The sequence below is a fragment of the Muntiacus reevesi genome, chromosome 5, assembly GCF_963930625.1.
Source record: "Muntiacus reevesi chromosome 5, mMunRee1.1, whole genome shotgun sequence".
NCBI lineage: Eukaryota > Metazoa > Chordata > Mammalia > Artiodactyla > Cervidae > Muntiacus > Muntiacus reevesi.
The window spans coordinates 101,244,821-101,269,034 of NC_089253.1; the positions used below are offsets into that span (position 1 = coordinate 101,244,821).

The 24,214-nt window shown below is 40.0% G+C and overlaps 1 protein-coding gene across 3 annotated transcripts in view; it reads left to right on the top strand.

Moving 5' to 3' along the window:
* Positions 1 to 12,251: 12,251 nt before the first annotated feature.
* Positions 12,252 to 24,214, top strand: part of RABGAP1L (RAB GTPase activating protein 1 like) — a 657,985-nt gene continuing 646,022 nt past the window's right edge. For all 3 annotated transcript variants that reach the window (XM_065936086.1, XM_065936087.1, XM_065936089.1), the window contains exon 1: positions 12,252 to 12,374. The gene's annotated coding sequence lies outside the window, so the exon portion shown is untranslated. The remainder of the gene's footprint in view (positions 12,375 to 24,214) is intronic.

Here is a 24,214-nt window from a genome sequence, read left to right on the forward strand (position 1 = left end):
GAAAAGGGAGTGGGGTGACCCTGGAAGATCTGTTACTTATAGGGGAGTTGACTACATAAGTAAATATATTAAAAAGTTGGGACCAGGTTTCCCACTATCAGATGGAAAAAAAAGAAAACTACAATATTGTGGTGTCAGGTTATTGTTGGAGGTATTTGTGTGAATTTGTGGTTATATCCAGATAGATGATATTTATTATAGATAAAAAGATGGATAGATGTAAAGAGATATAAAGTAAATATAGAACTAAAGGTGTGTTTTTGTATCTCTATATCTATTTTCCCTAGCTCTGTCCACTGAAAGGGCCCGGGAGAAAAAACATTTCAATACAATTGAGCATATCTATTCTCCAGATTTTGGCTTCTAAATACCATTTCCCACAAAAGTAACCAGGATTCTTGGAGAAGTAGCTGGTTCCAGTCCTGGGGCAGCAACAATACAAGATAAGCTTAGAACATCCAGGTGAGCCAGAAAACAAAGCGTTCCAGGAATGAGGGGGTATGTTGCAGGAGCCTGAAGGGTCTCCATGGGCAAACCTGGCACATTTTGAGCATTAAATTAAATATTGATGAAAATAGACTATAACCCATTAAATATTATAAGAAACCATGAGTCAGTATATGGAAAACTTTGACTAAGAATGAAGGGGAGGAATTTGAAGTAATTTTTTATCCTCAAAAGGCAGAGTTTCAGGGATAAGTAAAAGTTGTTATATTTTATTCTGGTTAGAGAAAAAAGTAATAAGGGAATCATGCCAGAGAATACAAGTCTATTACATGCCTACATGTTTTCTTCTTTCTGTTTACCCATTTAGAAGAAAAGGAAACTCTTTGGATAAGAGAAAGTTGAAATATGTAGAAATAGCAACACATATATCTAAAAGGAATTTTGATTCTTAAAGAGGTGTTTGATTTTAAAGAGGACAGCCAAATGTGTATTCTGAAAGATTTTTTTTTACTCAGAGATGAAGAATGCAGGGTTTGTTAGAGGAAGGTTTCTTAGTTCTGAAAGTATTCATGGTGGAGTAGGGAAGAGGATGTAGTAATTCAGAGAAACTATTGATAAAAGTTACTGATTAGAAAAATACCAAAATTTACTCTGAACTGAGTGACTATTTTGTGATTATTGTCAACTGGTATTCTTGTTGTTCTAATAAAGGATTTTAATTTTTTTAAAGCATAATTATTTGGAAAATATGCTAGTTTTCTCTTGGTTAAATAATTCTGTGAAAAACCTGGCTATTTGAATCCTGAAACTATAACAAATGTAACAGGAAGTTAAATAGGAAATTGTGAGTGAAGCACTCCAGTGCAGCAGGTGTGATTCTTCAGGGTGAAGTACCAGACCACCAAGCAGAAATTTCAAACAAATTTCCACTGATTAGACAGTTCTTAAAAACCACAGGGTCAAACAGATGGATAGTAAGACTGAATTTGTTAAGAGGCCTTCTTTAGAAAAAGCCATGCTGTGTACCCTAGGCTCTCTCACAAAAGTGAAGGAGGAAAGGATGCTCTCCCTTTCACCTTCAGCCTAGTGAGTGTGGACTCTACAGGATTTTTCAGAGAACAGTGGTGGGAAGAATGGAGTATAAAGGACTTAGGTCTGACTCCTTCCTCGGAAAATCTAGATGGCCAGAAAGAGATGGCCTGGCAGGCTCTTTGTCATTGGAGAGGATATACCCAATATTACTGGGATCTGGCTTCTCTGGTAGCTCTGGCAGTAAAGAATCTGCCTGCTATGCAGGACACCCAGGTTCGATCCCTGGGTCAGGAAGATCCCCTGGAGAAGGAAATGGCAACCCACTCCAGTATTCTTGCCTGGAGAATCCCATGAACAGAGGAGCCTGGCTGGCTACAGTGCATGAGGTCACAAAGATTCGGACACAACTGAATGACTAACACGCTTCAAACACAGTGGGATCAGTAAACTCTCTCAGAGTTTGAAGGATGAAGGATGCAAAAAGCTTTCCACAGAGCAGATGTGGGCTACACGGGGGAGAAAGAATCAGTCCAGAGATCTTTTTGACTCCCTGTTCAAGAAAGCTGACTAAAATGTCAATTGGGCTCTAACGGAAAGAACCAAATGACGTAGATGTCCAAGAAATCTGAGGATGAGGGATAAGTGGCAGCAAGAATAGAGTATACGCCCAGTATCAGGAGTTGCTGAAAGAGTTGTAGCTTGTTTGACCAAGCATGCAAATCCCTGAAGACAGAGGATCAGTTTTAAACAGCTGCTAGTCCTAGAGAATACAAAATCATCTCACTACAGTAAGACCTTTCTGTTCCCTGTTTCCTATTTGCTCCTTGTACTCCAACCCAGACAGTCAAGAAGAGCAAATACTTAATAGGGAGAAGGTAAGCAGGAAAGATGAAGCAGCTGACCACATTTCTTTTCTCTAAGGCTTTCCCTTCTAAATGTCAAATTGAGGCTGACTTTTGTGATTTTAAAGTGATCATAAGATAAGTGACCAGAAAGGTCATGAGACATGCTGGAATTTTCTTCTTAGTGGCAGAGGGTAAAAATCAAAGAGAATAGTTATGTTTTGACTATATTTCACAAGTCATACTAGCTCAGGGTAACGAGTACACAGATTTTCCACGTACAGTTAGTGGAAACCTTTCAGAACTTGCAAGTTCAGGTCTTAGGAGGAAATAAGCATTGAAAATCCAGATTCATAAAATTAAAAAATGTACAATTCCTGTGTTAGTTTTATTCACCAGTCACTGCAGCAGAATCCTGAGATAAATGAGTATAGAATACTCAAACCTGACAGAAGAAATAAATGTAAAATTTGAATGAAAAAATTCAACCTTCCTAAGACAGGGAGAATCAGTGTCCTTTCAGTAAAAACAATATCAAACCCACATGTACTTAAATCATACATTTTAGCTATGGTTATTGAGATAAAATAATTACTGAAATTTTTATCTAGCCTTCCTGCATCAGCTATCATAAGTATGATGCATTTAAATAAAGAATTCCCATTTTAAAGGAATTAGAGTATTATGAAACTATTTTAACTCTATTCTAAAATCATGTGAATAAAAAAAAAAATCATGTGAATCAATGAAGGAGGACTACCTGAAAATGACTTAAGCATTATAGCAATGTTTAGATTTAGATTTACTCAGCTGCAGTGAGTAAAGCCAAAGTTAAAAAAATAATAATGGATTAAATATACAAGGTTTTATTCTGTATAAATGAACTGAAGAAAAGCATTTCTAAGACAAATGTGTGAATGTGTTATTTAATTATTCATAGAATAAATGCTTACTAAATGTTTAGTTACTAGGTGAAAAAAGACATGATTTTTGTCTTCCAAGAGATAGAATCTCAGTTCAGTCAGTTCAGTCGCTCAGTCGTGTCTGACTCTCTGCGACCCCATGGACTGCAGCATGCCAGGCCACCAACTGCCAGAGTTTACTCAAACTCATGTCCATTGAGTCGGTGATGCCATCTAACCAACTCATCCTCTGTCATCCCCTGCTTCTCCTGCCCTCAGTCTTTCCAAACATCAGGGTCTTTTCTAATGAGTCAGCTCTTCGAATCAGGTGGCCAAAGTATTGGACTTTCAGCTTCAGCATCAGTCCTTCCAATGAATATTCAGGACTGATTTCCTTTAGGGTTGACTGGTTGGATCTCCTTGCTGTCCAAAGGACTCTCAAGAGTCTTTTCCAACACCACAGTTCAAAAGCATAAATTCTTTGGTGCTCAACTTTCTTTATAGTCCAACTGTCACATCCATACATGACTAGAATCTAGTGGAGATAGTCATGAAAAAATTCAAAGGTAAGAAAGTGTTATAGCTGCTGTAAGGAAGTGTGTACCAGGTGTTGTTGGGGTACAGAAGAGAGATATTAATTCTATAAAAGAGCTTGAAAGGTATGTATCCAAAATAAGGCACAAAGTGACAGTGGAATTAAATTAAAAATTATTATGCAATTTTCAGTATATTGAAAGACATAGAAAATGACATAATGAACATCCAGTCATCACCAGTTATCTTATAAGATATTGTGAATATGATCACAGGATATATTTTTTAAGAAAAATAATCCTCAAACCTGGATTTTGGTATGAAATTTAAAATTATCAGTATACAGTATAATATATACAGGTATAAATATCATAGACAAATGATTTTCCACAAGAAGTTCTTATTGTCGTCAAATCAGAGAGTTAAAGGGAAGTGAGAATCTTCCTGAAATTGGGGAAATTTCAGAGAAACTGTTAGGAATCTTTTAGTATATTCTAAAGCATAAGTGTTATTTGATAATTCTCAATTACTTTAATGTTAGATAGACTCTTACAGAAGTTTGACATAAATCTTTTTTGCTTCAAACTTGCAGCTTATTTTTAATGGGGCAGAGGGAAAAGGGAGTAAGTGAATGTCTTGGGGGAGGGTTGGGAGGCCGTGGAGAGGGCGGATTTCTCTCGACCAGAAGAGGAAAGTGGTAATTTTCCTCCCTTTACCATGAAAGTATTTGTAATTTTTGAAGTTGCTTTCCTGTAAAACATATGTATTTAAGGAATATATCTTATATGTTCAAAATCTAAATTCTAGGCCTGTGGCAAGTACTTCAAAGGAACGTGGGGTCACCGCCAAAGTTGTTTGCCTGCCTGGTGCTGGGAATTCATTGAGGAGCAAGAACTCTGCTAAAATGGCTGACACCACATCAACACATCCCTCTTTGTATAGCTTCTTTTTTTAAAAAAAGATGTATTTATTTAGGCTGTGCTGGATCTTCGTTGTTGTGTGCGGGCTTTCTCTAGTTGCAGCCAGCGGGGCTTCTCTTGTTGCGCGGGGCCTGGGCTCTAGGTGTGCCGGCTTCAGTAGTTGTGGTGCTCAGGCTTAGTTGCTCTGTAGCACGTGCCATCTTCCCAGACCAGGGATCAAACCTGTGTCCCCTGCATTGCAAGATGGATTCCTAACCACTAGACCACCAGGGAAGCTCTGTATAGTTTCTTTACATTGTTAAAAAATAAGAGTTCCTTTCCAATATGTGTTATGTTGCTTCAGTCGTGTCGAACTCTTTGCAACCCTAGGGACTGTAACCCACCAGGCTCCTCTGTCCATGGGATTCTCTAGGCAAGAATACTGGAGTGGGTTGCCATGTCCTCCTCTTGGGGATCTTCCCAACCTGGGGATCGAACCCACGCCTCTTTGGTCTCCTGCGTTGGCAGGCAGGTTCTTTATCACTAGCACTACCTGGGAAGCTGAAAGGGAGTTTTTTTCAACAGTTTTCAAAAACTTTTTTAAAAATTTAATCAAATTCATGTTAAAATGGTGAGATCAAAAGTCAACTGATAAAGGAAGACACTCTGTTTTGTTTTAGTCACTAAGTCCCATCTTGACTCTTTTCCGACTCCTTACCTTTCCAAAAGGGCTTCTCAGGTGGTACTAGTGGTAAAGAACATGCCTGCCAATGCAGGAAACATAAGAGATGGGGATTTGATCCCTGGGTGGGGAAGATTCCCTGGAGGAGGGCATGGCAACCCACTCCATTACTCTTGCATGGAGAATCCCATGAACAAAGGAGGCTGGCCGGCTACAGTTCATAGGGTTGCACAGAGTCAGACACAGTTGAAGTGACTTAACACACATGCAGCTTTCCAAAAATATAAAAATGCGATATAATAATGTAAAAATTTGAAAAAAAATATGTTGCCAATTTCAGTATGTTTTGAAAGCAAGAAAGGGGAAATTGTCAGATTCTAGAAAAAGGGAAACAGAAAAATGGATTATTAAACTCTACTCAATGCTCTGTGATGGCCTGTATGAGAAAAGAATCTAAAAAAGAGTGGATATATGTCTATGTGTAACAGATTCACTTTGCTGTATGCCTGAAACTAACAAGATATTGTAAATCAGCTACAATAAAATTTTTTTTAAAAAGAGAAAAGAAAACCGAAGTATTAAAAAAAAAAAAAAAGAAAAATGAAGTATCAGAGCGAGCTGAAGTCTCAGGCTCACATGGGTACTGGAGCTGGAAGCATGCCATGAGACTGGAAGGCTAAAAAGCAGCTACTGATATCTACATGACTGAGTGACTGAACTTATATGTGGATAGGGAGGATGAATCTCAAATAATTCTATTGAGAGAAAGAAGCAACATCAAATAGAATACATATTGTGTGGTTCCTATTTATAGAAAACTCTAGAAAATGCAGACTAGTCTAGAATGACAGCAATGCCTGAGGACCGGGGAGTAGGAGAGAGAACTTACAAAGAGGCACAAGGAAACTTTTTTGGGCGATAAATATATTTGCTATCTTTACTGCTGTGATGGTTTCACAGGTGTATACATATGTCAGAACTTGTCAAATTGTGCATTGTACATATGTAGAGTTCCTTGTATGGCAGTTATACCACATGAAGCTCTTAAAGCAGCTTCCCAGGTGGTGCTAGTGGTAAAGAACCCACCTGCCATTGGAGGAGACATATGAGTCACGAGTTCAATCCCTGGGTCAGGAAGATCCCCTGGAGGAGGGCTTAGCAACCCAGTCCAGTATTTTTGCATGAAGAATCCCATGGACAGAGGAACCTGGTGGGCTACAGTCCATAGCATTGCAGGGTCAGACATGACTGAAGTGACTTAGCATGCATGCATGAAGTTTTTAAAAACAAGCAAAGAAAATCAAGATTCAAGCAATTTAAACATATTCTCCTTCCTAATTTTATTTAAGCAATACATTTGTTAAGGAATTTGGTGGTTTGTCCCGTAAATTCTCCCACATTCTGGATTTTATTGATTGGAAAAAAAAATTCTTTACCTTTTAGAACTGTATAATGAAGTATATACATATATTTATTGTATTTTTTAATAGGTAAAATCCATGTGAGGGATAGAGAAGAGAAGATTGGCCATATGGTGATAATTGTTCAAGTTGAATGCTTGGATATGATGACATAATACTATTCTGTCTACTTTTTATGTGTTTAAACATTTTTGTAATAAAATGTCAAAATAAAACAAATTCCGAGGTTTGTCCCAGAGTTACTGAATCTCTTCGGGGCTGAGTATAGAAGTCTGTGTTTTAAAAATAAACTCCCAATGTGATTTTGTTATACATGAAAGAGGAAGGCTGCCCCAGACCAGAGAAAAGGACTCTGAGGGGAAGATGAATTTCAGACACCTGCCACAAGGTCTGGGAAAAGTTTGGTAAGTGTCCTTTTATTTCTTATTGAATCACAAAAGTAGTACATCGGCATTCTTCTTCAGAGAAATATCTATGATTCTGCTTGCTTTTTCTACTGCTGAGGAAATTTTCTGATTCCTATATACATATTGTTTGATTTTGCACTTATTTAGTCTTAAAAGGGTGATTTAATAGGTTTGGTTTATCATGCAGGCTTGGGCTTCCCACATGGCACTAATGGGAAAGAACCCGCCCACCAATGCAGGAGATGCAAGAGACACAGGTATCATCCTTGAGTCAGAAAGATCCCCTGGAGAGAGGGTATGGCAACCCACTCCAGTATTCTTGCCTGTAGAAACCCATGGACAGAGGGGCCTTGCAGTTTATGGGCCGTACGGTCTTCCAGAGTTGGACATGATTGAAGCAACTTAGTTCAGAGTGGCAAAATTGTGAGGCTTACATGATCACCATCATGTAGGCTTACTATGACTTGCATGAATTAGTCTGGTGAAGCCTACATGATAGTGCTCATGAATTATTCGGAATTTTGGGCTTCCCAGGTGGTGCTAGTGATAAAGAACACACCTGCTGATGCAGGAGATGTAAGAGATTGGAGTTCGATCCCTGGATCAGGAAGATCCCCTGGAGAAAGGCATGGCAACCCACACCAGTGTTCTTACCTGGAAAATCCCATGGACAGAGAGGACTGGTGGGCTACTGTCCATAGGGTAACAAAAAATTGGACACTACTGAAGCTGCTTAGCACACATGCACATGCAATCTGAATTTCAGCCATACATAGAACTGTGAAATATAAAAAATTGTCTTCTACAATATATCTATGGTCTCTTTTTATAAAAAAAGATTTGTTTTTTCATTTGGCTGCATCAGGTCTTAGTTGCGGCATGTGGGATCTTCTTTCTTAGTTGTGGCATGTGCAAGCTTTTCTTGTGGCTTGCAGAATCTTTTAGTCGCAGCAAGATGTAGGATCTAGTTCCTTGACCAGGAATCGAATCCGGGCCCTCTGCATTGACAGTGCGAGTCACCAGGGTCACCACTGGGTCACCAGGGAAGTCCCAGCAATATATAATCTCTTCTATTACATCTTTCTCTGTTGATTCTTTCCTTCCTCAGGTTCCCATTGTCTCTTTTTCTCTTTCCAATAGTAAGAAACTGCTCCAAACCCATATGATAAACTCATTTACACAAGATTACTGATGCTCTTCTCAGCGAAAGCTGATTTAAACAGGGCAGAGGATTGAAGTCACGGTTGTTTGTTTGTTTGTTTTTTAATGTAGTGATGATTCTAAGAGATAAGGTTACCTAGTCAGGGAAGGATTTGGGGGATGGTGGTGGTGAAGTTCCTTTCAAGACCTTGTTGAATTTTACCAAGTAGGTTGTTACCTACTCTTCCTATTGGAAGGGTATTCTTAGAAGTGTCAAATAATGCAACTACAGCTTTTTCTTCTGTAACATGCATGGAAAATTTAGCTTTGGCTGCAAGTAACAAAAAGCCAAATTCAAGCTTTCTTAAATAGATAAGGAAATTTATTGGCTTAGGGAAGTTACTAAATGCAGAGAAAGGTTGTCGGTTTCATTCTGGGTTCCAGCTTGTGTGTCATGTGTCAGCTTCAGGCTGGCTTCACTTAGGGCAGCAAACTGGCTACAGTAACTATGGATTAACATTAATCTATCACACTCAGCAAAGTGAGACAGAGAGAGAAAGGTGGGAGGGCACTTTTCTTCTTCCAACACAAGCTCAGGCCTTCCTTATACTGGGCCAATTTAGATCTGTGTTAGCATCAATCACTGACAGAATCAGGTGAAGACCTGATTAGATTGATTGTGTACCTCAGTCAGGGTCTACACTTGGAGCTGGGCCTATTCCCATTCAAATCATTAGCTGCCTTCTAATTGCAGAGGGCTGGAAATGCACACGTGGGTGGGAATCAACCAGTAATACTCATCATAAAAACAAGATAACATTCCACCTCCAGACTTCCCTGGTGGTACAGTGGATAAGAATCTGCCTGCTGATGCAGGGGACGTGGGTTTGATTTCTGGTTCGGAAATACCCCACATGCTTTGGAGCAACTAAAGCCTGTGTGCTGCAACTACTGAAGCCCATGTTCCTAGAGCCTGTGCTACATAACAAGAGAAGACACTGCAATGAAAAGCCCATTCACCGAAACGAAGAGTAGCTCTCGCTCACTGCAACTTGAGAAAGACTGGGTACAGCAATGAAGACCCAGTGCAACCAAAAGATAATGAATAAATAAATAAAGCTATAAAAAGATTATGACTTTATTTTTTAAAAAAAAATTCCACCTGCTTAACTACTATACTTTAAACTCTTCCATTTTTGTTCAACACTGAACTTCTTTCCAGCTTTTGATATTCTGATACTTAAAATTGGGAACTGCAGACCCACATGAAAGAAACAGGGCAATGTGAGGTACAATAAGGAATGCAGAGACTTTGCAGAAGAGGCAATGCATGTCCTGTAGCTTTCTGTCACCGTGTGAAACTGTAATCCCACTGTTTCCAAATTTTCCACTTTTTAAAAAGAAGGCTGAAAAGAATGTGGAATCTTCTGGCTTTGAACTTTGGCTAACTTTTTCAGCACCATGCAGGCTAAACAAAATGCATCTGCGGTTAGATCTGGATCTAGGCCACTGTTTTCATGTTATGAATCATGTTAGAACATTTTATAACACCTTCTCTCAAAGTGAGAGCCTCAGTCCTCTTATGAACCAGGGCTGCTGTGTATGTTTAATGCTAAGGAAGTATGTTTAATGCTGTGTATGTTTAATGCTAAGGAAGCCATAGTGGTGAGAGAAGTGAGCAGTACTCATTTTGCGAAGAACGCTTTGTTACTAGTTCTCTGGCATATACTTAGAATTGTTTTCCTGGTAGTGAGGATGCGTTTGTATCAAATCACCTTCACTGTCTCTTATCTGTGTTCTCTTGTGACTCGCCTCTTATCTAGGTTCTCGTGATATCTCTTATCCAAGTTCTATTGTGAGGAACAGCTCAGTTTTACAGAATGACCCCTTGTGATTAAGAGGTGTAACATGTGGCTATGGGACAGAGTACTTTTCCTTGTAGCAAGCTGACACATCAATGATCCTATAATAGTGACTTAGCTGTTATGCTCCAGTTTAATAAGACAATTAACTAGCAACAGCCAATAGTAGACATTCTTATGCTGCCAAAGGCTTGTGGTACTGAATATGGGAACACTAAACTTATTTTGAACTTATGATTTAAAACTTTTAGTTCCTTTTTTGGGGGGGTCTCTTTCTTAGTGAGTGCAGATAATTGTCACAGTGTTTCCCCTTTTGTCAGAAAACTTTTTTTTTCAGTTAGTACATTTCAGAAAGCAGAAATCATGTCATTTTCATCTGTTGACATCCTTGTGCCCAGTGTAACTTTACTAGTATTTTATTTAGTAGAGGCTCAGTACATACTTGTTGGCTTCTTTATTAACAGATACAGATGATCTGAGTTATTCTCACCTTAACCTTATTAAATACCAAAAGTTCAGCATTTACTGGGTCAGGCTCAGAGTTAGGTAGACTCTTGGGATACAGAGGTTAAAGGATTTCCTAGGAAGAAGCCCAGCACCTAGGGGAAATATTAAACAATTGTAACACTCTTGGTCTATCCCAGCATCTATGAAAGTGAAAGTCCCTCAGTCCTGTTTGACTCTTTGCGACCCCATGTACTAGTGTATAGTCCACTATACCATATATGGAATTCTCCAGGCCAGAATACCGGAGTGGGTAGCCTTTCCCTTCTCCAAGGGATCTTCCTGACCCAGGAATGGAACCGGGGTCTCCTGCATTGCAGGTGGATTCTTTACCGAGCTATCAGGGAAGCTCCCTAGCATCTATAGACATTTAAATTAGGGATTTCTCAGTGTAGTTTTTGGATCCAGGTGGGGAAATGAGTGCAGAAGAATTTAGGAGAGAGAATTTTAAACTAAAGAAGGCATTTTAGAGTGGAAATCACTGGACACATCTAACTCCTCCTGCGATGTCTTCACTTATTTATACAATAACATTTATGGAGTACTTTCTCTTAAGTCAGACGCTATGCTAGGCATGGTGGAAGATAAAAATGAAGCAGAGCCTCAAAAGATTCTTTAGTGGGCTAAAGTATTGCACAAATTTACCCAGATAAGGTTGAATATATTCGGTGCCACAAACCTTTAGAAACAAAGTGCTAAGGAAATTCAGAAAAATTCCTGGTCATTTTTTTTTTTTTTTTTTTTTTGCCTGCAAGATCTAGGATGAAGGATATCCACAGTTTAAGGATCAGTACAGTATTAGTCATTGAAAGAGTTGGCTTATTTTTATCTCTGCTAGTTTGTACCCCCAAATTTATTACCCCACAGGATAAAAGGGTGCAAGTGAGGGTAAGTTGTCTTCATAAATACATAATAGTGCTTCCTGTTTAATTCTCACTGGTTATTTTCCTCTTCAATCTCTCCTGAGTCCCACAGAAGGAACCTTTTATAAAGCCCACAAGACACCTTAAAAGAGGCACAGAAAAGAGTAACTGATGAGGGAAGTTAGAATTCTTTAAGGTGACTTCCCTGAGGAGTACTGGGCATTAAGAATGACAATATACGTAAACCAGGTTTATGAGTAAGAACACAATCGCCCCAAAGTAAGAATTATCTAAGAGATCAGTAATCGCTGGGCAAGGCTTCAGCCCTACTCGCTCGGAGATCGGGGACGCCCTAGCTAACCCGCGCGGTGGGGTTCCCGGCATGGCGAAGCTCTGGGAAGTTCTGAAGCACCGCGAGCGTCTCTAGCCCCTTCCCGGGTCCCTACTCTTTACAGTCTAGGTGGGCCAGGTCTTCGCTCAGACGCTAACCCAAACACAGCCAGGCGGGGACGTGTACGCGCGTGCGCGCCCGCCGCCCAGGGCAGAGAAGGCGCCTCCGCCCTCAGGGGCGCGCACGCCGCGCCGAGGGGCCCGGACGTGCGCGCTCCCGACCCGCCACCACCTCCTCCTCCCCGGCCCGCCCCCTCCCTAGCCTCTTCCTGCCGGGCGGCCCTCCTCCCCTCCTCTCTCCGCTCCCTCCGCCCTGTTCCCTCCGCCCTCCCAGGGCTTCGGCGGCGGCGGAGTGAACGGGACGGGCCGGGTCGCAGAACGCTGGGCGGCGGGTGCGACGCGGGCGCCTGGCAGAGTTGTTCCGGCCCTTCCCGCGAAGACGAGAGGAGGTGAGGCGAGGGCGGCCTGCTGGGGGCCGGCGGGCGCACCAGCGGCCCGGAGCCGCGGGCTGGGCTGGGGATGTTGGCGCCGGGGCTGCGCCGGGGGAGCGTAGCTGTGGGGGCCGAGACGGGACGGGATGCGAGAGGACCGCGGGAGGAAGGCTCGGGACTGTCGGTGGCTCCGCGGACATCGGTGGTTCTCCCTGGCGGCCGCTCCTAGGGGCCGGGGCGGGCCGGCGCCCCTCACCTGGGGGCGGGGTGGTGACTTGGGCGCTCGCCTCCAGATGTGCCCTCCTGACACTGCCGCCGGCTGCTGCCGGGGTCGCCGTCCCAGCAGCCCCACGTCCGGGGGTGAGCGTGTGGTGAGGGTATTTTCTTACCCACGTTCAGGCATCTGTTCGTGACCGCGTCTCGCCCTCGCGCTCCCCCTGTCTCCGCCAGGCACTTTGCTCCGCTCCTGCTGTTGATGCTTGTGGTTTTGCTGGCTGGGATGGGCTGCGTGCTGGGCAGATCTCTACCTGCAAAGAATGCCCCGCTTCAAAGTTGACCGCCTGGCCATGCCAAACATCCCACGGCCAGGTCGTGGGTGCTCAGTGTCCTGATAACTGAGTCAAAGTTTCTGAGACTGGACTAGTACTTTGCACTGGTCGCCAGCGGTGCAGGGCTGGGCAGTGCGTCAGCATGTGGAAAGGGGCCCCTGCCTAGCGGGGAGGTGTTCGGGTGCTAGGGAACTGGACCGATAGGGTTGTTTCTGATCCCAGGGCAGTGTGTCCAGGTGCTTGTGTATTCTCCCTGTACTTCTTAGATAGGATCAGTTTAGAAAACGTACCGAAATTTACGTGCTCACATGTAGAAGTAGAATTGAGAGTTTCATGTAAGTGATGGGAAATGCCAACCTCATTTTGCTGATGGTAAGGACAGCTTTCACTTGCCTGATAGATTTCAACGCTGATTGGAAATTTGATTTCAAGGTCTGCAGTTCTGGTGCTGGAAGGTTTAGGGATTTTTAAAAATACATTTAAATTTTCTTGCATGTACTGAGGAGATAGGTAGTTGCTTTTTATAATTCTGAAAACACGGTATCACGAAAACCTGACTTTTCTTATAATAGTGTTTATATGTGGCTTCTGCTGCACTTCTGTAGAATATCTGCTCATTTGTAGAATGATGGCAGAATATACTAACATGAAGTTTGCTTGTGGTAAAATTGGGAGTGGGTTTTTGCCCATGGAAAATACTGGTCCACAAGTTGCCAGTATTGGAAAACTGGCCTGTGATTCATTATCTCAACCGAGTCCCATGTGAAACTGACAATGAAACTACAAAGGAGAAAGACCAGGTGAATTTAAGGTATACATTATCTTCAAATTGTATTAAATGCTTGTTTGGTTGGGGAGTTAGTTGAGACTGAGACTGGAGTCTTAAATGAGGTCAAAATGTGCCCTGATAATTTGTATTGACAGGTCGTCTGGGGAGAAGTGATGTATCTGGGCAGTCTTTATATGTGAATGTATTACATTATATTCTAGGAATATAGAATTATATTCTATATTATAGCCTACATTATATTCTAGGAAGCTGGAAACAAAGTAGGAAGCTGAAAACAAACTATTGGGATATAGTGAATATACAAACAGGCATAAAAGGTGTAAATGTGTGACTTTTTTGTTTTTTTGGCCTGAGTTATTTGATGGTAATTTTTATATATTATAGTTGCAGTGTTCTGTGACTTTAGTGCCCTTGCTAATTGTTTCATAATTCAGATAATTTTCTTTTCACCTTAGTGGTTATTATGGTGTTTTAAAACTTGAGTAACAGAATTTTATTCAGTATGTGAAACAGTTTTTATGTTTTATCAGCTCAGCAGTTCTAAATTTGTGATTTCTAAAAACTTAGAATTTTCTTTGCCTTAAACCAAAGTTGAGCACATTCAGTTAGTGTATATTTATTTGAACTCAGATGGTACAGCATTGAAGCTCAAAGTCCTTTTACCCGTTCTTTTGGAGTAATCAAAAGAAGGAATTCTCTTGTGCCAAGTTAAAATGTTATGAGTGGGAGCTAACAAGGCTTTGAGAGATTAGCTTTGAAGAGAGTAGTAGCTAAGTAGCAAAATTTTCTTGTTTTGAGGATGTAGAAATTGGTCTGAATTCTAGCGTGCTGTTGTCTTGAAGTGGTGTGGGGTCTTAGTGGCTGAATAGAGGATGTTTGGAGGATGGAGATACCGTAGGCTGTGGGATTGCCAGGCACAGAGTTTTCTTTTTGCTATGTCTCACAAGTTTTAATGAGTTGTTACATGTGTATAGCTCTTGTATGTGTGTTTGTGTATTTTCAGTTGCTCAGATGTGTCCTGCTCTTTGCCACCCTATGGACTATAGCCCTCCAGACTCCTCTGTCCATGGGATTTCCCAGGCAAGAATACTGGAGTGGGTTGCCATTTCCTCCTTCAGGGAATCTCCCTGACCCAGGGATTGAACCCATGTCTCCTGCATTGCAGGTGGATCTTCACTGCTGAGCCTAAGCCCAGGCATATCGCTTACTTTCTATACATAGGTCAGCCAGTGGATCTGAGCATGACCAGCAGCCCCAGGCTATTCCAGCCTCTGGTACAGCCTCTTACAGAGATGGTCTTATGAGCATTTGACACCACAGATAGTGGAGGCAAAGAAAATACTGACTAGAGCCCGAGTATGGTAAAACACTCAGTTTTTAAGGCAAGGTTTAATATTGTGACCATGAAGAAAGACATTGCTTGACTTGACTCTTGGCTTTTCAAAAAATTGGACATGACTGAGCAACTGAACTGAATAATTTTTACTTGATGGTCAATATTTGAAATTGGGTAGAAGTACCTCCCAGCAGACCCTAATAAGGAATAGTTAATGGAATTAAGCAGAACTTGTCTCTCAACATTCTCTTTTTCATACTTCACTTACTTTCCATATTGTACTCATGGAACAGATAGGATACTACAATGGAGTATTGCCGGTTTGTGTTCATGCTGACTTCTTTTTTTCATCTTTTGTATTTTTTGGTGTAATTTTTGGGATTTTCCTGGGAAACTTCTGTACATATATTCAGTTGATTTGGAGTTAGGTTTGAGTTACCATTATTAGCCTACTTGAAATTCTGAGCCTCCTAGTTTTCTAAATAACCTTAAAAATAGGAAACACAATTCTTTATAAACACTCAGGAAAAATCTGGTTACAGACTGTGTTGTTGTGATAGACATAGTACAGCCAAAAATATATTCAATAAACTTGCCTTCTCACCCAGTTTAGTAAGCTTAAGTAAGAAGAAAATAAGAAAGTATGTTTTTCAATAAAAGCCTGATTTTCCCAGAATATCAAGTCTAACAACTGTTTGCTGTGCTATTTTTCCCCTTGCCTATTCTAAATTCAATAAGTACTACATGTCTCTAGTCCCTGGCAAAACCTTAATTTTAGTAGTAGGGGATTCTCAGTAATGGAAGTCTATTGAGGGATGCAGGTTTGTGCTGGAAAATTTAACAGGGAAACATCAGGGATGGAAATTCTCCTTTTTATAGCTCTGGTTTTCTTTGTACCCAGGTTCTAAGCAAGGGCTTCCCTGGTGGCTCAGTAGTAAAGAATCCGCCTGCAGTGCAGGAAATGCGGGTTAAATCCCTGGGTCGAGAAGATCCCCTGGAGAAGGAAATGGTTACCCATTACAATATTTTTTGCCTGGGAAACCCCATGGACTGAGGGGCCTGGCAGGCTACAGTCCATGGGTTGCAAAGAGTTGGACAGGGCTGAGCGACTGAACAAAAACAACAAGATTCTTAGTTGGGTGGGTGAAGGGCACATATTCACAATTACATGGACCTTTTTTCATACTATAGATGTCCTTTTCCTTTCCTCCTGTCTCCCCTAATCCTTTGCTAAATGAAGCGTTGCAACTAGTTGGAGGATGTTGTAGCTTTAGGTTGTAACTGAACAAAGGCTGAGAACCTTGGTCTTTTTCTAATACTTCCTAAGCCAGATTTTCACTTCCTATAATTTGCCTTATGGTGATACCAGTAGGCATCTTTCTTACTCATTTTTGAAGAGACATAAATTTTGGTGTTGAAGAGGTTATATGTGTAACTCAGAGTGCAGTTTGTTGCATTATGTAGTACTTATGGAAGAGGACTAGGAGATAGTTTAGCTGAACATTTATGTACGGTTTTGACTGTGACTCACAGTAAGAAATATATTTTATACCGATTCAACATGCACACACGCACACACACACACACACACACACACACACACACACACGAAGTTGAAAGAAAATTTTGGTGAAATAATACTTGTCGTTTCAGGCCTTTGCTGGAGCTGGCTTATCAGTTGACTTGTAAGAGTAGTTATGCCTCTCTTTCCACCCAGGTGCATGTGTAGCTTGAAATTGGCTTTGGTGGGAGTATTTACACCAGAGACATCAACAGATGTTACAGTTCAGAGCTTTTCTCTCTCCTTTGGATAGCCAGTTAAACATTCATAGTGTACCACTTCACTGCCTATAAGATACTTTGATATTTTCTATTTTATTTCATTGTATTAAAAAGATAATGCTGGGTTTCGATGCCAAAATTGATTTTACAGCCTGATAATGGATAACTGTCTATGGTTAAAAACTGGCTTAGTCCACCTTTTTGACTTTGTGGATGAATACACTAAAAAATTGAAGTTCAAGGTCATATAGCTAGTCACTACAAAGTGGGGTCTGTGGACTCCTAATCTGGAGTTATATGTGGTGGATTTATCTCCCTTCCTGACCCCTGGAACTCTGAGAGCTTAATATGTGTAAGACGTGTTAAGCAGTTTGAACAGAGATGAATAAGGCATGAACCTTGACCCTGAGGCTTTATACTTGTGTGGGAGATTAAATATGGAAATGAAGATAATGTAAAGCAGAAAGTAATATGTAGTAAAGAGATAAAGATAAGGAGGTATAAGTTAGAGGAGGGAGAGATTACCTTTAGTTGTAAGGATATGGGAAGAGGTGACATTTAAACCATGCTTTGAAGAATGGGTAGGATTTGGACATGTGGAAATAGGATACACTGTAAATAGAGGAAGGTCTTTCTGGGCCAGGGTGATCAAAGGTATAGAGGGAAAGAGCTAGGCAAGAAAGAGTCAGTAACCAAATGGTGAAGAGCCTTGAATGCCAGTTTTCCTTTCTGTTTTTCAGCTTGTCTTTCACTTTTGTCTCTGCAGTCATTTGGTACTTGCTTCTTAACGTTCAGTAAGCTCTGTATGCTTTGCTCCCGACTTGACTATGACCCAGAGAGCACTTAAGTATCCTTAGAGTAAAAGCTGAGGGAAAAGTTATTAGTGTAAGAGAAGCAAAGTTGAGTATACCAATCCTAAAACTGTTGGAAAGAAAGAGAAAAGATTTTCTTTGTAAGGAGACAGTGTTATTTTTTTGTTTTGCCAAATAGACAGCATCAGATTGGCTGTAGCATAACAGGAAGCAGTTTTGAAAGTCTTTTTAAAGCACCTTCTAAAATGTGCTTTCTAAATGACTGGGTCTTAATTTGGAGGCAGGTTTGGCTTAGGCAGAAAGGCAGTTGATACAGATCCACAGCTGAGCTGACTAGTTTTCAGAATTTAGGCAGCAAAGCAGGGTATTCATACCACAGCCAGTTGTGAAGGCTTGCTAGGTCTTCACTCAAGTAGTTCCTTTGATTTCAGCATTTATGTCTTTGACAACCTGCATGACTGGAGATGTTTTGAAGTCCTGGATGGAGCTTGCTTTGTTCCATGGGGGAATTAGATGGCTGGAAATGAAGACAAATGACAGCATGTTGTGTCTGTTAATGAAACTGATTCTCAAGATTTTCTGTCTGTTGAAGATTTCATACTCACTGCTTCTAATTAAAATGATGCACAGTCAATTTGAAGAAGCTTCACTTCTCTTTGACCTACCAATTCTATAAAGTAAAAGCCCTTTTAGAATGTTGCCCAGGTGACACATACAGACTGCTGGAAGTGTGTGGAAAATTTTGGTAATCTTGTTAATGAAGTTGCTATAGTTAAAAAAAAAAAAAAAAAAACACCAAAACTTCTTGGTAAAAAGTTGGGCTACTTCTGGATGATTGACAAGGAATTTTGGGGTTGAGATTTGGTTCCAAAAGAAATATGAATGAATGTCTTTGCCATACTGTTTTCCTCATTTAAAGTTCTGATATGTATATTGTCCTGTTACTGTAGGTTTTAGCAGTTTCACATGAACTGTTTCACAAGATAGCACATCCCAAATAGCATGATAAGAGTTTAGAGGCAGCATGCTTCAGATACCTCACACCACTTGAATGGTGCAGCTAATCATGTCAGCACAGAGGTAGGTGTTTTTTTTTTTTTTTTTTAACATGTTAGGTTTTACAAATTGAGTTTATTAAAATTTTCTACCATCAGTTTTTTTGTGTGTATGTGGTACACGGTGTCCTTAATTTAAACTGTGCAAACATTTTCCTAAACACATACACATGGATGTGTATGTATAATACACACGCCACCCACCAATTGTTGGGATTTTTGGTGAGAATACAGTCTACCTGGTAAATGACTGAAAGTAAGTGATTTGGCTCTTTGAAGACTGTCTCTTAAGTCACAAATATAAGAGCCATGCACACCCAGTCGTTTTTTTTTTTTTTTCCTTTGTATGCCACATTTCCAGGAAAGTAGCACATTTTAAGAGTCCGGCATAGAATTCATTCACGTGCCAGTGAAGGAGTTCTGAATTTCACCCTTCCCCTGTGTTTTCGGTGCGCCTGTATTCTGCCCTCATCATCAGCAGTAGGAAAACTGGTATGTGTGCACGCGCAGACACTCAGTTTGCGACCCCGTGGACTGTGTAGCTTACTAGGCTCTTCTGTCCCTGGGATTTCCCAGGCAAGAATACTGGAGTGGGTTGCCATTTCCTCCTCTAGGGGAATCTTCCTGACCCAGGGATCGAACCCGTGTTTCCTGCATTGGCAGGCAGATTCTTTACCATTGAGCCACCAGAGAAGCCAGGCAAAATTACAGGACCTTAAAAATCAAACTTCCACCAGAGGGGATGCAAATAACAAGCACTATTTTTAGAGAAAATACAAACTTGCGGTTTTTCAGTTTTGAAGGTTTAAGAGAAATGTAATGCTAGTTTTTGATAAACAATATTGAGTGTTTATTCTGTGCTTCAAGATGTACTTTGTCATTTTTGAGCCCCATTTCTAAGAGCATTGTATAAGTGCAGATGTTTGTTAGAGTGGTTATTAGGTATTTCCTTCAATAGTTTCTCTTTAGTAAATTTATCTTGATAAGACACTTGGGATAAATTATATCTTTGTTTAGTGAGAAGTCAGCCTCTGAAGGGAGACTATACATATACCGGCAGATGATATGGTTTCTTAGGTTGTTTTATAGTAACTTTTTGTCTCAGCAGCTAATAGCCATCAGACCTTAATCATTTATTATTTTATTTCCACAGAGATCTTCTCTCATGGGCTGTATTCTTTCATTTAAAATCTCAGTCTCATATTTTGCCCTGCTGTTAGTGGTCAGGTTTGGACTAATGTTAAAGACTTTGTCCTAGTCTTTCTATGCAAAGATGTTGCTTATCGAGTTGGTACTAAATTATAATTTAGTTAATGTCCTCTTTCCTGCATATATTTTTTTCTCTCAATATTCTAGAATCTACTTTTAACACTAACCCAAGCTTCTTGGTAAAGTTAATGGGAAAAATGAAGTTAGATGTTGTTATTCAAATCTTTGGACCACCTGTTTGCTAGTACTAGTGAACCTATAAAAATTTTTGTGCATAAGATTGATTGTTGTTCAGTTGCTAAGTCATATCCAACTCTTCGTGACCCCATGACTAAGCATGCCAGGCTCCCATGTCCTTCACTATCTCTCAGAGTTTGCCCAGATTCATGTCCTTTGAATTGGTGATGCTATCTAACCTTCTCATCCTCTGCATGAGTTATGCAGCTTAATCTTTCAGTAATGAGTCTAGGTCTCTAATTATGTATTTGTTTTATTTAATTTTTAAATTGAAGAATAGTTGATTTAAAAAGTGTTGGTTTCAGGTGTACAGCAAAGTGATTAAGTTATATATAAATATATATATATATATATACACACACACACACACAAAAGAGATCTTCACGACCCAGATGATCTCACCTAGAGCCAGACATCCTGGAATGGGAAGTCACGTGGGCCTTAGGAAGCATCACTACGAACAAAACTAGTGGAGGTGATGAAATTCCAGTTGAGCTATTTCAAATCCTAAAAGATGATGCTATGAAAGTGCTACACTCAATACATCAGCAAATTTGGAAAACCCAGCAGTGGCCACAGGACTGGAAAAGGTCAGTTTTCATTCCAATCCCAGAGAAAGGTAATGCCAAAGAATGCTCAAACTACTGCACAATTGCACTCATCTCACACGCTAGTAAAGTGATGCTTAAAATTCTCCACACCAGGCTTCAGCAATACATGAACCATGAACTTATAGATGTTCAAGCTGGTTTTAGAAAAGGCAGAGGAACCAGAGATCAAATTGACAACATCCGCTGGGTCATCGAAAAAGCAAGAGAGTTTCAGAAGAACATCTATTTCTGCTTTATTGACTATGCCAAAGCCGTTGACTGTGTGGATCACAACAAACTGTGGAAAATTCTCCAAGAGATGGGGATACCAGGCCACCTGACCTGCCTCTTGAGAAACCTGTATGCAGGTCAGGAAACAACAGTTAGAACTGGACATGGAACAACAGACTGGTTCCAAATAGGAAAAGGAGTACATCAAGGCTGTATATTGTCACCCTGCTTATTTAACTTCTGTGCAGAGTACATCATGAGAAACGCTAGGCTGGAGGAAGCACAAGCTGGAATCAAGATTGCCGGGAGAAATATCAATAACCTCAGATATGCAGAGGACACCACCCTTATGGCAGAAAGTGAAGAAGAACTAAATAGCCTCTTGTTGAAAGTGAAAGAGGAGAGTGAAAAAGTTGGCTTAAAGCTCAACATTCAGAAAACTAAGATCATGGCATTCGGTCCCATCAGTTCATGGCAAATAGATGGGGAAACAGTGGAAACAGTGGCTGACTTTATTTTTCTGGGCCCCAAAATCACTGCAGATGGTGATTGCAGCCATGAAATTAAAAGACACTTACTCCTTGGAAGGAAAGTTATGACCAACTTAGACAGCATATTCAAAAGCAGAGACATTACTTTGTCCACAAAGGTCTGTCTAGTCGAGGGTATGGTTTTTCCGGTAGTCATGTGTGGATGTGAGAGTTGGAATACAAAGAAAGCTGAGCACCAAAGAATTGATGCTTTTGAACTGTGGTGTTGGAGAAGACTCTTGAGGGTCCCTTAAACTGCAAGGAGATCCAACCAGTCCATCCTAAAGGAGATCAGTCCTGGGTGTTCATTGGTAGGACTGATGTTGAAACTGAAACTCCAATACTTTGGCCACCTGATGTGAAAATACAACCTCATTTGAAAAGACCCTGATGCTGGGAAAGATTGGGGGCAGGAGGAGAAGGGGACGACAGGATGAGATGGTTGGATGGCATCACCGACTCAATGGACATAGGTTTGGGTAAACTCCAGGAGTTCGTATGGATGGGGAGGCCTGGCATGCTGCAGTTCATGGGGTCGCAAAGAGTTGGACATGACTGAGCGACTGAACTGAACTGAGCACACACATATAAATATAAATATAATTTTTGATTATTTTCAATTATAGATTATTATGAGATATTGAATATAATTCCCTGTACTTTATGCTAAGTTCTAGTTGTTTATTTTATGTATAGTAGTGTGTATATGTTAATACCAAACACTCAATTTATTCTTCCCATCATCTTTTTCCCCTTTGGTAACCATAAGTTTTCTGTGCCTGTGAGTCTGTTTCTGTTCTGTAAATAAGTTCATTTGTATCACTTTTTAGATTCCACTTAGAATATTTGATACCATATGATATTTGTCTTTCTCTGGAATATTTCACTTAGTACGATAATCTCTAGGTCCATCCGTGTTGCTGCAAATGGCATTATTTCATTCTTTTTTATGGCTGAGTAATAGTCCATTTTATATATATATACACACCACATCTTCTTTATTCATTCATCTGACTGTGGTTACTTAGGTTGCTTCCATGACTTGGCTTCTGTAAATAGTGCTGCTATGAACAGTGGGGTGTTCTAATTTTTTTAAAATTCTGACATGCATTTTATATTTCTTGTTGGCACTGTCAGTAGTTTTGATATGTGAAACAGGTTTCTCCTGTTGCACTTGATTTCACAAACAATAAAATAGTAGTCTCTACCATTTGAAGATAACAGATAAAGGTTTTCAAGGATAATCCAATAATAGTAGTTCATAGAAACTAGTTCATTTAGCAGTTAATATGATGCTTCTCATTTTGCTTTTAAGTTTCATTATGTTTACATGCTAGTCATGGTGGAACTTTATTATTATGTGCCATTGAGAATTTATTTTTCTAGATAGAGAACTTTAGTAATTTTTATACTTGTGAAAATTTCATTTGGAAGAGGAGCATGGTGGTAGATTTTATAAATTATGGTTGGTCAAAGTGAATGAAAAGAAGCATCAGCTTTAAGCCACAAATTACTGAAAATATTTTTTGGTTTTGTGGTTGAGAAGGTAGGTAGAGCTTAAGAACTCTATTCTTGATGTAGTGCTGCAATGAAATTCTGAAAGCATAAGTGATTTGCCACAGTTTTTCCTCTTTGCGTAATAATAATAACAAAAACTAACATGATTAAGTGTTGAATGGGTTATTTATTCCATAAGATGATGTGCATTATCTAGTTAATCTTCACAATAACTACCTGAGGTAGGAACTATTACAGTGTCCAGTTTGCAGTTGAAGAAACAGACTTAGAGAAGGTCATAACTTATGATTACACACTCATGAGAGGCAAGTCTCTTTCGCTCCTAAATTACCTCATAGCAACTCTCAACTGCTACTCTCTATTGATGATTTCTTTAAATGGGGTTGATGATACTTGCCTTGCGTGTTTCATAGGGTAATTATGAGAACTTAAAAAGGTAAGATTTACAACAGGAAACCTATCAACGTGCCTGGTGTTTTCATTTTACTGGGAATTTTTTTGAGAAGCCAAAGAAATCTTTGAAATAGAAAAGCACATATATTACTTTTAATCACTAAAATAAGTCAAACCATAAAATAAATCGAGTAAACAGATTTTGATAGGCTGCTATCTGAACAGCAGAAGACATGTTTTGTGTGGGTCCAGAGGATCAGTGAGTGAAAGGCAAGTGGAGCCAGAAATATAGGGATGTATTGAGTAGAAGTTGGATTGGATCATCTCTAGCAACCTGAATTCTTTCTGAATGAGGAGGAATATTAAATAACATTAGATGACCTCAGAGATGCTTCCAACAGCAAGATCTATGAGTGTTGGTAATGGGTGACCTTTATTTTATTCTTGTACCTCAAAATAGCTAGATATACCCTCCAAATGTTTTTATTTTAGCTTGGATAATTAACAATCACTCTTCTTTAAATGTCAGTTTATTTTATTTTTTTTGCACTCAGGGTGGAAAAATGTATTATGGTTGCCTGGGGAGAATACATTTATGCATTTTGCTTTCTTCCCCACAAGATAAACAGATTTTTTTGAGGGTGCAGTGGATAAAACAGCTTAATAGTATATTGTTGCTTGCTTGCACTTAATACTTTTCTTGTGATTTTCCCTCAAATTTAGATTTCGTAAGTGTGTATTTCCACACGAAAGTTAACATTATGAGTATGAAAGGTCATTTTTATTGTATGGGGTGTTAGTTTTATGGCTCTTTATACAGTTGGTTT